Genomic DNA, 16,823 nt, shown 5'->3' on the forward strand with positions numbered 1-16,823 from the left:
GCATTTTATAGCTGTTCTGTCTTAACCTCCCCAATTGGTTTTCTGTGACAAAAGGTTACAAATCAAAGATGGCAATGTATAAATCCCTGATAACATTCTTTGATGAAGTATGGAAATTGTACAAGTCTCGTCTGGAATAGCCCTTTTTTACAGTAGCTACTTGGTTCATGCCCTAGCTACACAAGGAACAAATCACAAAAACATCTTTCTTGTTCTATTGGCTCTGCATAAAATCTCCAATTTCTGCCAAGCGAATTGAAATTAATACTGTCAAATGTTTGGCTTGATTATAATGACTACAAAGGATTTGCAGCCTTCCAAGCATAAATTTAGATGACTTCTTCTGTATTTGACAAGGTTATAAAAATTATATTGATTCTGAAATTATAATTTTAGATTGGTACTGACATTTTTGCATATTAGCAGCCTTTAAATGAACTGATACAACATTACAATTAATCTTAAGTTTCCATTATGCACTTCCTGATGCTAACATGTAAGATCAGTTCTAATTAAGTACAGCAGTTTAGGCATTTCAGTAGGATTTATTTTAAATGAACATCATGTAACAACACTGATGCTCTAAGTACAATTTTAAATTGTTATTAAATACTTCATATATTCATATTACACTAACTATTGAATAGGCAGTAAAAGGATTCATCTTCAGTTTGTCTTGAGAATGTTGATGACAATGATAAGCAGCACAGCAGGTAACATCAAACCCATTCTTATTCCAGATGGGTTCAGGCATGCATGAAGTGATAGCAAGGTGTGGGATTTTTGTATATTTATTTTATTTATTTATTTATGTATTTACTGTCCTTGTATACCGCCGTTTCTCAGCCTAATTGGCGACTCAACACGGTTTACAACAAAATATACAGTGCACAGTATACAATTAAAACCATAAAAAACATAATACACAATATTACACGGAATCACAATCCAATACATCTCCTAACTAAAATCGTGGTCCAATTGCATCATCCATAATACCAATCCGTAATCAACACATTCATTGCACCAAATTAGCCAAATGCCTGCTTGAACATCCAAGTTTTTAGTCTTCTTCGGAATACCATCAGCGAGGAGGCTGATCTTACCTCCATGGGAAGGGCGTTCCAGAGCCGAGGGGCCACCACAGAAAAGGCCCTGTCTCTCGTCCCCGCCAGCCGCACCTGTGAAGCAGGCGGGATAGAGAGCAAGGCCTCCCCAGAAGATCTTAGGGTCCTGGTGGGCTGATAGGCCGAGATACGTTCGGATAGGTAGGTTGGGCCAGAACTGTTTAGGGCTTTAAAGGCCAACGCCAGCACTTTGAATTGAGCCCGGTAGCAAATCGGCAGCCAGTGGAGCTGGTGCAGCAGAGGAGTTGTGTGCTCCCTGCGCTCCGCTCCAGTTAGTATCATGGCTGCCGACCGTTGGACTAATTGGAGCTTCCGAGCCGTCTTCAAAGGCAACCCCACGTAGAGAGCGTTGCAGTAGTCTAAACGGGATGTAACCAGAGCGTGGACTACCGTGGCCAAGTCTTTTTGGTGTCTTTTCACAACACACAAAAAATGCAATTTCGTCTGTATACTAAATTATTTTTCTAACATCCCTTTGGTTTTTTTTCCCAAGAGGAGGGGTAAGCATGCGTCCCCTCCAGTTTAAAGTAAAAGCAGTTTTAAAATACTATATTTTGGTTATCCCAAACTCAGAAGAGATTTTTTGTAATGTTCAACTTTGTTTTCTAGATTGCAGTAGACTCTTGGTCTTCAAAAGGGTTTTGTTCCAGGAAACCCAGTGGATACCAAAATTTATGGATGCTCAAGTCCCATTAAATACATTGTATTCTTTACGTAAAATGGCAAAAATCAAGGTTTGCTTCTTAGAATTATTTAATTGGAATTTTCCAAGCCATGGATGGTTGAACTGGTGGATGCAGAAGTCATGGATACAGAGGGTTGAGAGTATTTCATTTTGCCATTCCTGGTATCTTTTCTCTCTTTGATCGAGGCAATGTTAGAGGTGAAACTATTTATGAATTAATTTATTCTGCCTTTTATTTATAGTGTCCATTATAGGTTTTTTGTTTTTCTTTTTTTGCCCGAGTTTTCACATCATCATTTCCTTCATAATGAATGCTACTCTTTACATGACCTAGTTTCAGGGTTATGCAGAGTTAACATTTGCCTTGGTCAGCACCTTAGATTTGTTAGTATAACAATGTGACAATGTACTAAGTAATGCACTATGTACTTATTAAGGAGTCAGTTCTCAGGAAAAAAATGACTAGTTTCCTAGCAAATATGTAATTGCATTCTATGCATGTACTCCTAAACGCACCAACATGGAATACGTGTCATGTAATTCAACATCTGAATAACCTATTTCTTAAACCACATCCAGAGAAAGTCTAGCATACTTTTGTTTTATACCAACTTTTAATATGATGGGTGTATTGATTTTCCGAACAATTCAAGGCAAATGAGGCCAGCCAACCTGAACTTTAATTCTGTCACACTTCCTCCATTTTTTAAAAAAACACTAAGTTCTTCTTCACTTCATCTAGACGCAGAATGTTTTTCAGTTTATGTATTTATTTATCATGTCAAAAGTGAGTTAAGTGTACAGTTAAAATGCATTTAAAAACACAAACAAAGTTTAAAAACTTGGTATTATGCGAAATGTCCTTTGACCAGAAGCTGTCCATTTGGAGTGCCTCTGGTATCACTGTGAGAAGGACCTCCATTGTGCATGTTTTTCAGCTGAAAAGGTATAAGGCAGTGCCACTTGATTTGGGTCAAATGAGAAGCATGCCTCATTAAAGTCAACCAAATTTATGAGTGCATCTGCATTGTAGAATTAATGCAGTTTTACACCACTTTCACTGCCATGGCTCAATGCTATGGAATCATGGAGTTGTAGTTTTACAAATTCTTTAGCTTTACCAAACTACAAAACCCAGGATTCCACAGCATTGAGCTATGGCAGTTAAAGTAGCATCACACTGCATTAATTCTACAGTACAGAACAAGCCTAACATTGGCAGCCTGCTTATGGGAAAACATTGTGTTGGTTTATACTATGGATACTCTAGCATTTGGAATGTCTTGTTAAATGTCATAAACCACTGCTGCAGAAATCTAATCATGTGGCATCATTTTCTGATACTCTTCCATCCATTCCTAGATATATGTCTAGCTTATGCCACTGGCTGAAGTCTGATGATGTATTAGGGGAAACTGCAAGTTTCCTACCCAATCTGTTAGTTTTGACTTGCTTTGTTTCCAAAATGATCATCACAGGACGCCATACTTTGGGAAGTGACCTCATCTGCCTTGAAGCTCCCAGAAATGTTTCCGCTGGCCTCTTCCTCTCTCACAGTGTGGTTACCCATTAATTGGCCTTGAAATCCAATTACCCAACCACATACAAGCGTACCGCTGCGCATGGGTCTCTGGGAACAGCTGCAAAATTGCTAATATTAGGTCTAATTTAGCAACAATAAATTAGCAACTGTGTGGAAGCGCTGTGATGACAGCATAATTATAACAAAAGTCTATGTGTTGAAGTATACAGATGACAATACATGCTAATTTTAGCAAAGGAAAGTGGGGAGGAGCCCATAGCAAATGAAATGCATGTAATGAACAGACGGGGCTAATAGCTCAGACACATATACTTAATGTGACCAGTCACTGTAAAAACTAAAAGATAGATGAAGCTGTTCAGAATCTGGTGCTAACAAGCAACACAGCCCGAAACCATTAACTGTCAGGGGTAATAACACTCAAAATACTGAAGTGCAGTAAAACAGCAGCACTTTTCTGGGGATGATACACGGATGTGCAAGAACACACCTGTGAAGAGGGTTCTAAATCTCTCCTTGCATTTACTACTATCGATGGAGAAAAAACAACACTGATAATGTAAAGTATAAATGGAAGTAGTAGAGAACAAGAGAGTGACATTTGCGCGGTCCCAGTCAGCTTGTTAGCTGAAGTGGGTTTTAATTAGCTATTTTCCAGTGAGCAAATGAGCAAATTAGTGGCAGTCACAAACACAGACAATCAGACCCAAAAGAAGAAAAAATGATCACATATCTACCCCAATATGCCCATCACATCCCCGCATCCTTTTTAAAAAATGTGGTATTTAATTATTTGTGTACATTTGCACTTAAGAAAGTAAATCTTGTCAAACATAACACCAACCTATTCATGCCAGACAATACAGCAGACAATCAATAACATAACGGCAAGCATACAGTATCAGAGCGTGGTGGGAAAAGTCTTGTGTTACTTAGGCTAATTGCTTCATTGCTATGATATTTACACACCAAGTTCAACAAAATTATTTTCCTAGTAAATATTCTGAGAAGACCAAATACAATTGACAGAGCCCATTGAGAAGCGTGTAAAAGTTTGCACTCAGAAAACAGTTTGTTTGCTTGACTGATTTATTTTTTAATTCCCTTAAAATCAAGAAATAAACCTACAATAAATTAAAGAAATTAAAACAAAACCCAAGATAATGCTGTAATGCAGAGCTGTAGTTTGTAGGTGCGTCATGCAAACATAATGATAAACCTCTGAGTCTATGTAAAATAAGCAATAAATTATTTTACATAATTGTATTGTAGTATTGAAAGATTGTATTGTAGCACTGAATCCTGTTGTTAGCCGGTTTTCGTGAGATGCATTGTGTCCCATACATGTTGTTATTATAATTCATTTATTATGTGTCCATATCTCTTATAAAGAGTTGGTTTAACCTCTGATTTCGTAGTAAAACTGAATTACTGGATCACAAAATGATGCATGTGTTAAAAGTGTGTCGCCAACATGAAATGTTTGGAAAGCTCTGCCATAAAGTAATGGAAGTGCCAGCCCATTCACAAAATAAGTTCTGAAATCTTTCATCAGAATGACATTCAGCAGCATGCAAAATGACAAGATAACATTACGTGTCATCTGAAACATTGTATATTTGTGTATTTACATGTGTACACATGCATAATCATGAAGGTAAAGATCTCTCCATCTCTCTCTCTTTAACAACTCAATAGCTTTGGCAAATGTGATTTTCTGTTTCAGGACTTCGTACTTCATATAATTATTTATCCCACTCTAGTATTCAGTTGTACTCCCAGTGGTGAAACATTGTGTTTCACCAATGACTTTATCTCACAAGGCCAATATAGCACAGACACTGCAGGATAAAGTACCTTTGGATGGAGTTTACCACACAACATTGTGTCTCACCCATAGTCCATGTGCCAGCAGGACTGCTGACCAAAAGGTTGATGGTTCAAATCCGGAGAGTGGGGTGAGCTGCCATCTGTCAGCTCCAATTTCCCATGCAGGGACATGAGAGAAGCCTCCCACAGGATGGTAAAACATCTCGGCATCCCCTGGGCAACATCCTTGCAGATGGCCAATTCTCTCACACCAGAAGCAACTTGCAGTATATTCTCAAGTTGCTTCTGACACACACAAAAATCAGTTTTGCCCTAAATACCACTGGTTTTTGTTCTGTTTTAGTGATGGTTGTATGGAGTTTCACAACATCCCAGTCTGCATACTCTTTCCTCCCCAATGAAATGTGGTTAGGTTGTGATTTAGTTTCCCTCCTTTTGGTCATTGGAGGATATCTCTCTCTCAATATAACAGGAAGCATCCTAAAACAGACACTTATTATTATCAATAATTGTTATCAGGGAGAAAAGCATCACAAAAATATGATTGCTCACTGAAAGGTAACATCGGGTATTCCAACTTATTTGAAGGCCTGAAAGAAATGATTTTGTTTGGTAGTTAAGCAAAAAACATTGGAATAGTATCTGGAGGAGTAATTTGCTAAATTTAATCAGTGCCTGTCAACAACCACTATTAAAATTTGCAGCAGATAGCCTTTTATTCCCAAAGCAACTTTAACATATTTAGGTAACCACCTTTTTGTGAATACTACAATCTGTTATTTGCTTAGATGAATCACTAGAGTATCAATTTTCTTAACCCAGTTGAAGTCTTCAGCACTTTCTCAAAAGTTTGAAGTACTTGGTTAAAGGGAAATAGCACTTTAGGGATTTACTTGTAAAATGTACGAGTCATTTGGACGAGGCAGTAAAAAATAACTTTTTCAAATGAACATCCTACTGTGACATAGCTTAAGCTATTAAGGATTTGGAGGTAAATATCTCCCAGCTTTGAAAAAAAATGCTCAGCTCAGGGTCCAACTGAATACAATAACGCTGTAGCATGCTGTTTCAGATCCCTTTATTTATTTATTTATTACTCATAAGGATGCTTGGCACATATAGGCCTCATTGAGATTGATCCTCCATGCTTATGTAAGGTCTTTATCTCACAAGGCCAATATAGCACAGTCACTGCAGGATAAAAGTACTTTTGAATGGAGTTTACCACACAACATTGTGTCTCACCCATAGTCAAACTGCACTTGAATCATGATTGATTTATCTGTACTCATTGATGGGGGGAGGGGGTAAATGAATCCAATGTATCTTTCCAAGAGTATATTTCTGTTACTCTTCCTTGTGTGATAATGTGCTTCTACTGTAGTTCTGCTACTGCAAAGTTGAGGAAAGAGTTAGCAATGTGCAATTGCAGTGAGATGTGGAGGTAATAATCACAAAAATTGTATGTTTCCCTTTGCTTTCAGAATACAATTGTGATGAGACAACAAATTGGTGTGATAAAGTTCTAAATCTTCCCCACGACACTTTTCCCTTCACATTCAGAGACTTTAAAAAAGAAAAAGAAAAATATTTCCTTTCTTCCTTTCTCAGTTCCTGGGTCTGGCAGCCCTTTTTTTCTTTTTTAAGTCCACAAACATGACGGGAGATTTGGGAGTGAGAATGGCTAGAGGGAAATTTAAATCTCTCCTAGACATACACAGTTGTCGCGATCAAGATTATGCCTAAACACACATTTTCAAGGATGCAACCTGAGGACTCCATGCCTTCATGCTATGTATTTAATGCATGGCACAGTGTAATCCATGGCTATTGAGAAACGTCATTATTTACTTTGATTTATTTTTACTCTGAAGTGCATGCAGCTGGTAGGAAATATAGTCAGCCACAGGAGAATCCAGAATGAAGTATTAGACATTAATTTATGAGTCAGTCCAGTAGCTGGGTCAGTCCAGTACTCATAGGAGCAGAGTGAGCCTGAAACACTGGCTCAGCTCAGGCCACCTATTGAGTTAGTTCAATACTAAGATAAAATGCAACCCAAGAACTTCTTTTAGATAAGTCTCTCACTCTTCGTCACAGTATTACACCAGCTAATATGAACAGCCTTTGGATTGTCTATCCACTTCTTGAGGCTTGTGAGATTCTGTCATATTAATACCAATCAAATGCATGCCTCATTTCACAGTGCTAAAGAATTGCTTATAAATGTATTTAATTTAAGAAAATGGGAAAAGGGAGTCTTTATCACATAGTCAGTAATTGCTCCTTTGCAATACAAAATATCATCTAACAGCATAATGGCAAAGCTATTTTTCTAACAGGTATTATATACTCAAAAGACCACAGGGCTTTGCTTCCAGCCCCAAAGACACTCTCTGTGCTTGTTATTTGAGTCTATCAGGTATTGTAATTATGTAATTAGGCAGTTTTTAAAGACTGTTTTAGGTACCCAATAGATTAAAATGGCTGCTTTGAAACAGATTTTGGACTGATGTGTAATTACATAATTAAGTCTATGAAGTGAAAAATCTTTGCAAGAAGTCCTGGGGAAAAAAACCTGAAATGCAACAGACGATTTGAACTCTGGTAAAAAGCAGATGAGGACCATGGAGCACTGGGAAAGAAAAAGTGGAAAAGATGCTAAAGGAAAAAACCTTCTGAGGTTTAATTTACAAGTCAATTATTATTTTATGAGCTGAAAACACCAGATGAAAAGTGAAGATTGGCAGCTTCTTTCTGGCCTTTCTAAGAAATGCTGAGGATTATATCACCTTCTATCCATCAGTGTGCCTGTCCACATGGAATTCTATGGCAAAGGTCTATCACCATTTGGATAATAAAAGTAACCATTGGACCATTTTTATTTCAGCCACAAGTGTGTTATGAATACTTAGCATTCAAATTGCACATTAGAAAGGATACAAACATCAAACACAATCTGGCAAAGTATAAAGCAATGTATAAAGCCCTCTTTTTTCAACAGGAAAGAATTAAGTGCTTTCTGAAAAGCCACTGAACTCAACAGAGGTTTAACTTATTGGCTGGACGTCTTGGGATTTGGCAAAGAAACACGTATGTCTTAGCCCCATTTTCCCACGCTTTTAGTGCAAATGTAGCATACGGGTTGACTTGTTCTGATCTTGAGCAGAAAGACTCATGAGGCCTTTCCTGATGCAGCAAGACATTCAGTACCTTGGAGAGCTCCGAGTTAGCAACATCAGTGGTCTTTTCACTTGCAAGTTATAGCATTTTATTCTACTTCAGTGGCCATGGTAATATCCCAATGAATCCCGAGATTGGCAATTTAGAGAGAGCTTTTTGACCCAAAAACATCAGGTTCTGTCTGAACTTGGAAGGTACCCAAAGCAGGCCTGGTTAGTACTTAGATGAGAGACCAGCAATGTATACTTGGTACCACCAGATATATTTCAGATGAAGAAAATGGCAAAACTATCTCTGAATATTATTTGCATAAAATCATGCTATGGCATTCATGATGTCACCATAAGTTGGCAGGCACAGACAAAGTCTATTAGTGCCTCACCACACTACAAGCCCCAAGATTTCATAGGCTTGTCAAATAGAATGCAGCTATGGCAGTTAAAATGAAATGCAATGCTCTAAGTGTGGGGAGCCCCAGAATTACAAAGATGAATTTATCCATCCAGGACCAAACTTCTCACCCCAAGCACTAACCCTCCCCTCAAGACTGGAAAATCTTAAAGTGACAGCCATTTGTACAGGTGCCTAACACACCAGCTCCTTCTATTAGTTCCCTGAAAGATGATTTACTACCTTTAATAGGGAAGCATTCAAAGAGTATTGTGGCGGAGGAAATATAGCTTGGACTCTTCAGGCTGGTAACTTCAGTCTTCATGTTGGTTCAATCAGTATTGCTGATCCAGCTGAGCTGGTTACTACCATCTTCTCATGTAAGCCGGATTAAGAATCTCTGAGGGTGCATCTACACCAGTGGTTCTCAACCTGTGGGTCCCCAGGTGTTTTGGCCTTCAACTCCCAGAAATCCCAACCAGTTTACCAGCTGTTAGGATTTCTGGGAGTTGGAGGCCAAAACATCTGGGGACCCACAGGTTGAGAAACACTGATCTACACTGTAGAATGAATGCAATTTGACATCACTGTTAAGAGAATCCTGGGAGTTGTCATTTTGCAAGTTCTTTAGCCTTCTGTATCAAAGTGTGCTGGTACCTCACCAAACCACAACTCCCAGGATTCCATAGCATTGACCCATGGTAATTAAAGTGGTATTAAGCTGCATTAATTATTCAGTGTAAATGCATCCTGGGTCAATGTTTTCCTCATATTCTGAAGTACATATCTAAAAGCCTTTTTCATGTCAGTTGCTTCCAGACTCCATCTGAGAAGAGCATTCTGGGACATTTCTTTAAAAAAAATTCCACGGGTACTGGAAGGCTCCATTGAGGGTATGCTTGAGTCATAGGCTCCACTTTCCCAACTCTGAATCTTGTGCTTAGATAGCAATGGAAATGTAAACATAATGTTGCCTGGAACAAAGCTGAAGAGCTCAGGCTTGTTTCAGTGGTTCTCAACCTGGGGTCCCCAGATGTTTTTTGCCTACAACTCCCAGAAATCCCAGTCAGTTTACTAGCTGTAAGATTTCTGGGAGTTGAAGGCCAAAAACATCTGGGGACCCCAGGTTGAGAACCACTATGTTAGATATTTTTATTAGAACTCCAGGGTTCATCTAGAGTCATAGGCAAAAGATACATATTGGCTCTGAACAGTATACTGCAGGACAACATGGGTGCCCTGCATGGTAGAATGGGACTGGATTGGATGGCCCTAGTGGCTATTTCCAACTCTATAATTCTATTCTATAATTACAGTCTATGGGGGGTACACTCCAAGGCTTTCCATGGATACATAAATCAGTGGGTAAATGCCAATCCTATTGAAGAAATGGTTTCTGGGATTAGCATGTCATAGAGTCACACAGGAAGGCCTAGGAAATGCCTAAATGACACCTCTCTAAGCATCTTTAGGCCCTCCAGAATGACTCTATAATCAACTTCCAGTGAAAGCATGGCATAACATTATCTGGAGGACCTCAAAAATGTCAGATGTGGGTAAATGAAACTGTGAGTTCTTTTAAATCTGCATTGAGGTACACAGTGTCTACATCAAAATGATGCATCTTTAGATTTAAACATGCTGCTAAACTTAAGGCAATTTTTAATGAGTTTGGGTTCAGAGTTGGTGAATATACTTCTGAGTAGCCAATATCTTTTGTTTGACCAAACTCCCAAGCTACCAAACGTACTTTGTAGCTCACCTGTCTTGGATGACTCAATAACCTATGTAATTCTTGAATGCATCCATAGTGTAAAGAAGTATTTTTTGCTTATTACATTGACTTCATTAGCATTCCTTGGCTCTAGCACATATAAATCATCCTGTGTTCTCCCTGTTCTACACAGTATATTCCCATTCAGGATTTTAACCTTGCCCCCTGAAAAATTAATGTCATACCCCTCTCTATCAAGTTTCCCTACTGATAAGCAGTTGTAATCAATTTGTGGAACAAAAAATACATTCCCTATGGTTTTCCCCAGACTATTAACAAAAACTTCTCCTTGCCCTTAGAATGGGTAAAGGAGAAAATCTGTGGCTTCTCCAACTTTCAAAGGAGAGAGCAAGTATGTATCCTAAAACACATCCAGTTATACTCCACCAGGTGTGGAATAAACTTACTGGCCTTAATAAGCACCTGCATATAATGATCACAAGAATTAGTTTTTTCCATTATAGATATACCTGCTCCAACCTTGGTGTTGATGCTTGCAAAACTCATCCCATTTTCAGTATACCTTAATAGAAATGACTCTTGTAACAGAACTGTGCCTCTGGGGAATATGTTGTTTGTAGGTCATGGTCATGTTGCTGTTGTTGTTGTTGTTGTTGTTGACATTTCTATCCCTCTTTATCTCTCTAAAAAGAAACACAAAGTGGTCCCATTTTGGGCAGAGAAGTTATATACTGTCTTAGATAGTATCCTGGGACTCACTGGTTTCCACTGGTAGTCTTACAATAGCTAGGGTCTGCCAGCTATAACAAGAGAAACCGATGATCTGTTATCTCATGAAATAAATGATTTCTTGACCTCACCAGATTCTGAGAGTGGGATTTGGGAGAGGCTTACACAAGACCTTATGCCACATAGTCCAGCTTCATTTTATGGTGGGTGGACAAGGCATGGGTAAGCATGATTTCTTAGAAATTTGTACTTATCTCCAAACTAAATGTTATGATTTGTTGTCCTGAGGTTCAACATGAGAGCTGCCCTCCCATGAAACACATCCAAATTCTAAGTCCTGTAGACTCTCCTTGCACATTGACTTTCTCAAGGTATCTGGTCAATTTTTCTACTCTCAATGCTTAATGCTGTGCCACACTTCACTGTGTCATGATGCAAAGAAATCTGGCCTTCCATGTGAAAAAAAAAGGAATCTGGTGACTTGAATCAAGTATGTCTTTGACAGAGTGCACTCCATTAATAATGTCTTTTTATTAAGGAAACTATGCAATAAAAACATTTTAGGGGGGAAAGCATAACTGTCCTAGAGCTGTCTGAACACAGGTGTGATTCCAGATGGTATATTCACTAGGGTACAAAAGCCTGAAAATGAATTAGTTTGGTTTACTGCAACAATATTATGTGAGTGTGTGTTTTAGTGATGGTGAATCACAAAGGATGATATTTTATTTTTACACACACACACACACACACAAATATTTCATGGACCATTTTGCTGCTGAATACTATTTTTCTTCCTTATATGGTACACCCACACAAAGTGGATATAGCCTATAGAGATTTCAGTATCACACTCCCAAATTGATTAGACACACAAACCTATATTTTCAATCACAAATGAATGAAGAACAAAAGCATGGTCCTCTGTGATCTTATTTCCATGGCTCATATGTCTATGCTTCACCTTGTAATTATCTTTGCCCTACAGAACCAAACAGATGGGTTCACACAGCACAATGTCTACATGAATAAAGCTAGCCAGCCAGCCAGTCAGACAGCTTTCTTTTTGTGGCTTCTTTTTCCTATACAGCAGATCTTATTTCTTCTGGTTTTCTCTAGCATTTGCCTCCCTTGTACCCACAAAATCATCCTGTCTAAGTATTAGTCACAACTTCATTCCAATACTGCTTATCCACTCACTGCTGCCATGTGAGATACAGCTATTTGATTTTCAAGCTACAGGCAGCCTATTATCTTACAAAGCTTGAGGCCCCCTGCTATGCTGGCCAGAGGATTTCCCAGACTGGAACATGAAAGAGAAAGCAACATTTAACAAGCAAGAGGCAAATAAAAATGTGAATAAATAGTCCCTGTTTTTGGACTTGTTCAATGGCTCACCTAAATCGGTGAGGATGGCTCTATCTATCTATCTATCCATCCTGTTCGCTATCCTAACAGTTTCACTCTCACTATCTTTGTCTGTTTTCTCTTTGTTTTGGTAGTTGCGTGAGCAAATGGCTCTGCTCTCTTTTGCTATATCCAAAATTTAATCAAAACTCTTTTTTTTTAAGTATTTCTTAATTTGGCATAGAAACAGGAATCAGGAGAGTGTATCTCACTAGGCTCAAGTATCCAGACCCATGGAGGTTTTTGTTATTTTTGAAGAACGAAGGACATGTTTTCTTTTTATTCAAAATGACCCTGCTACTATCAAAACATAGGGACAAGTTTGATACACACACACACACACACTCCTTTCATAGGATTACCAGAGTGAAAACCATAAAGAGCTCCTGTACTTCTGTAAAAATGGAATTTCATCAAATGCTCCTTGTTATATGATTGTGTGATAAGCAACACTGCTGATATTCCTTCATTTGAACAATCGGTTTTCACTGGTAAGACATATTTTATGGGCAGCCTTTTTTCAAAACCAGAACTGACATCTGTTCATTTTCTAATTTGGAAGTGAACTGCTGTTGTTATTGTTGTTGACCTTCAATCATTTCTGACTTCTGGTGACCCTACGGCAAACCTATCATGGCTTTTTTTGAGCGGAGAGTGTCTGAATTGCCCAAGGTCACACACTGAGTTTCCATAGCCAAGCAGAATTCAACCCCTGGTTGCCAGAGTCCAAGTTCAACTTTCAAATGCTACATTCCCTTTGGTTTATTCAGGGAAATAAAATTACCCAGTTTCTCTTGAGAACACATGTCAAACTCAAGGCCCATGGACTGAATCTGGCTCACCATGTCTGGCCTTCCAGATGCTGTATTCCTCATCATGAGACATCATGACTAGAGCTGATGGGAGGTGTGATACAGTAACATCTGGGACACTGCAGTTCAGTTTAGTCAGGATAATGGAGTTTGAATTTAGATATGAAGATTCTGGTTATGACATCTGTCCTTTATGTCCTTTAACCTTTCCTCAACCTCAGTGCTGTTGGGTTGCAGTTCCCATCATTCCCAGTCCACATGGTCGATAATCAAAAGTGATTGGAGTTGTTGTTCAATAATATCTGGGGACCCAAACTGGGTAAACACTAAAGAGCACAGGCCACCATGTAAAAGAAATTATAGGTTGCCTTTTGTGTTCAACAGACCTTTGAAGGCAACCATAAGGCTGATGTGACCCTTGATTAAAATGAGTTTGACACCCCTGTTCTAGAAGGTTCAGAGGAACATTTTGCAAAAAAAAAATAGAAATGTTAAAAATTGATGCATGGGGGTGTGATCCTCTGATGTCCACTAAGAAGCATGTATGACTGTTGGGCCTTGAAGAGATGCCCATCCCTGGGCCTTGGTCTATAAGAAGCTTAAACTAACTCTCCCCTCACTGTCATGAAAACAGAGACATGCCACTTCTCCTATGTTCCTTCCCACCAAATACAGAAAATGCAACATTATCCAACTCCATTGTTCTGTGTTCAACATTTCTCCTCATTAATGATGTGAAATCTTCCTCCTTTTAAAAACCTGCCTTGAATTTCTTCAAGATAGCAGTAATGAAGCTCAAGGAAATAGTCAGGGGACTGCAGCTAATTAAAATGCAGCAGGGTGTAGAAGTAAAGGTAGCTGCAGCTCGCGATGCCGTGTCTCTGGTAATCAGCAGTCCCCGGTTTACCCGAGCTAATTGACAGGAGAGATGGCGTTTCTGAGTGCGCACACCGCTAACGTTAATGGAGCCGGCACACACTGCTCTTCCTGCCTGACTTGTCTCATTATTGGCCTTGAACCGGCAAAGGTCAGCTGATGGTGCTGCTTTCATCAAGATGACAGGTGTCTGTGGATCTTTCCTTTGTAGTATTATAATAATTTGGCACTTGTCTTATCCTGTACATGAATTAGTCATCTGATCCTTACGATGGGATGGATAAAAGGGACCACAGAGGAACCCATTCTCTGCTGCTGGTACAAAGACACTTGGCAATCTTGTCAAGAGGGAGGAAATGAAGCTTATGCTTGACTTTTCTTCTTCTTTCGCCACCCTCAGTTAAATGTATATTGACAAAAAAAGAGCAGCTCTTTCTGCCATGACCCATGGCTATCTAAGGCTGACCATGAGTGTGAGGAAATGCTGATCCCTAAAGTGATGTTTGCAAGAAGGGCTGAAGCAAATGTGGGTTTGTGTGAGCCTTCCAGTCACTTGTCAACTCATGGTGACCTCAGGAATTTCATAGGTTTTTAAGGCAAGGAATACTTAAAGTTTTTTCAGTTCCTTTTTCTAGCCTAGAGTCCCTGGAAACAGCAAGGTGAAAAGATGTGTCTTTAGACCTCATTGACAAATTGCAAACAAATAAATTACTAGGCCCAGGTGGCATCTCCCCAAGAGTTCTTGAAGAACTGAAGTTTATGCTCCTAATTTGGCAGGAAGATAGAGACAAGCAAATGTAATAATAATAATCATCATCATCATCATCATTTATACCCCACCACCATCTCCCCAAAGGGGACTCGGGGTGGCTAACATGAGGCCAAGCCCATAAGTAACAATACAACAAAACAAATGTAACCGTTGTTTTTAAGAGGAGGGAAACCTATAGGCATCTTACCTTACAGTGTATTAATTATTAATTGATAAAAAGGTCCCCTAGTGGCACAGCGGGTTAAACCACTGATCTGCTGAACTTGCTGACTGAAAGACTGGTGGTTCGAATCCAGGGAATGGAGTGCGCTCCCGCTGTTAGGCCCATCTTCTGCCAACCTAGCAGTTCGAGAGCATTCAAATGTGAGTAGATCAATAGGTACCGTTTCTGCAAGAAGGTAACGGTGCTTCATGGACACCACTAGGCTTAATGTAGGAAAAACCTTTACCTTTACCTTTACTTGGTAAAAAAAAAGTAAGAATAAAATTATCACGCCTATAGAAGAACAAGCTTTGCTGAAAAAAAGGTAAATCCCATCTCAATTTTTAGTGTCAATAAATGAAAGAACAAGGGTGTTCTAATGAAATGCATAACTTCGATTTTCCAAACATTTTAAACTGCTTTATCAGTGGTAGCTAAGACTTGGGAAAACAGAGTTTGAAAACCATTTATTTATTTATTTACAGTACTTTTATTCTGCCCTTCTCACCCCGAAGGGGATTCAGGGTGGATCACAGAACACATATGTAGCAAACATTCAGTGCAGATTATACAATGACAAGACAGACAACAGAGGTATATTTAGGCTTTTTCTCATCATTCGGCATCTTTTTGGAGGCTGTGCTCAGTTCTGACCACAGAGGTGCTGTTGCTCCATCTCTTTGCCAAGAAGCTTTCTTTGTTTATAAACTTTCCTCCAAAACACTGTGCCTAAAATACTTTCCTGCATGAATGTGGTTCCTATTCATCTACTCATATTGCTGTTTTCGATCTGCTAGGTGGGCTGGCTGAAGTTCAGGAGCTCACACTGACTCGGCTTTGAACTGTCAACCATTCACATGGCAAGATTTACTGTAGCTACAGCTGGTGATTAACCTGCTGTGCTAAAGTCAGCCCTAAATACAGTCATTCATTTCTATTTGATTCGTTTCATATCAAAAGCATTGCATAAATTAGTATAAAACTGATAAAAATAGAAGGAGCACAAGTAGCTAAATATCTTTTGATCAAAAATGGGCAATATCAACCACATTGTCTGTAGCTTCAAACAATTCTTCCTCTGTGCATAAGGCAGGACATTGTGGACAAGAATACAGATATGGAGTTGTCTGTTCTACTCCATAGTTGCACAAGGTGAAGGATTCTTTTAAGTAGTTCCATTTTGCCCTAAACACAGTCATTCATTTCTATTAAAGAGTATACAAAAAGTCCAGCTTAACAGTCATTGAATTACCGTTAAGACATTAAAACATATTTCAGAAATGGTTTACTAAAAAATATACATGGGTTTATGAAATGATACTAAAGCACACATTGAGTACAGCTTTCAGTACTGATAAAAATGAGGTACAACCCCAGAAACATCACAATAGAACAATGTCTGCATCACTGCAAAAAAATAGTGGCCACCCTCCTCAAATTAGAGGCTGAATGTTTGATTGCAATTAACACACATTAACACACATTAACATCACAACAAAGAAGTGACAGGCAAACGAAGACAGAAAGGGTTC

This window comes from Anolis sagrei, chromosome 4 (genome assembly GCF_037176765.1).
Source record: "Anolis sagrei isolate rAnoSag1 chromosome 4, rAnoSag1.mat, whole genome shotgun sequence".
In the NCBI taxonomy this organism is placed as follows: domain Eukaryota; kingdom Metazoa; phylum Chordata; class Lepidosauria; order Squamata; family Dactyloidae; genus Anolis; species Anolis sagrei.